This window comes from Gopherus evgoodei, unplaced genomic scaffold (genome assembly GCF_007399415.2).
Source record: "Gopherus evgoodei ecotype Sinaloan lineage unplaced genomic scaffold, rGopEvg1_v1.p scaffold_41_arrow_ctg1, whole genome shotgun sequence".
NCBI classification, from domain to species: domain Eukaryota; kingdom Metazoa; phylum Chordata; order Testudines; family Testudinidae; genus Gopherus; species Gopherus evgoodei.
Window position 1 is genome coordinate 1847371 of NW_022060062.1, and position 292 is coordinate 1847662.

General features: G+C 50.3%; 1 non-coding gene across 1 annotated transcript; it reads right to left on the bottom strand.

The window, feature by feature from the left end:
- Window positions 1–74, bottom strand: TRNAT-AGU. Its single transcript has one exon. It is a non-coding gene; the product is annotated as a tRNA-Thr (tRNA).
- Window positions 75–292: the final 218 nt, after the last annotated feature.

Here is a 292-nt window from a genome sequence, read left to right on the forward strand (position 1 = left end):
AGGCACCACTGGGAGTTGCACCCAGGACCTCCTCTTTACTAGGCAGGTGCTTTAGCCAGCTAAGCCATGGTGCCAGCCTCAAGAAAGCATTTACAACTGTTCCATTTGATGGCCCAGGACAACACCTACAAATTCCAAAGTACAGACCTTCCCCATTTCCCTCAAGGCTTGCAGACCTTGTGGTGTCTGGCTCTCCATGCACAGAAAGCCACAGCTGAGTTGACAGAGGGCTTCTAACATGTGCTTCTCCCACCAGCCACTGTGATCATATAGTGGTTAGTGATCTGTGTTT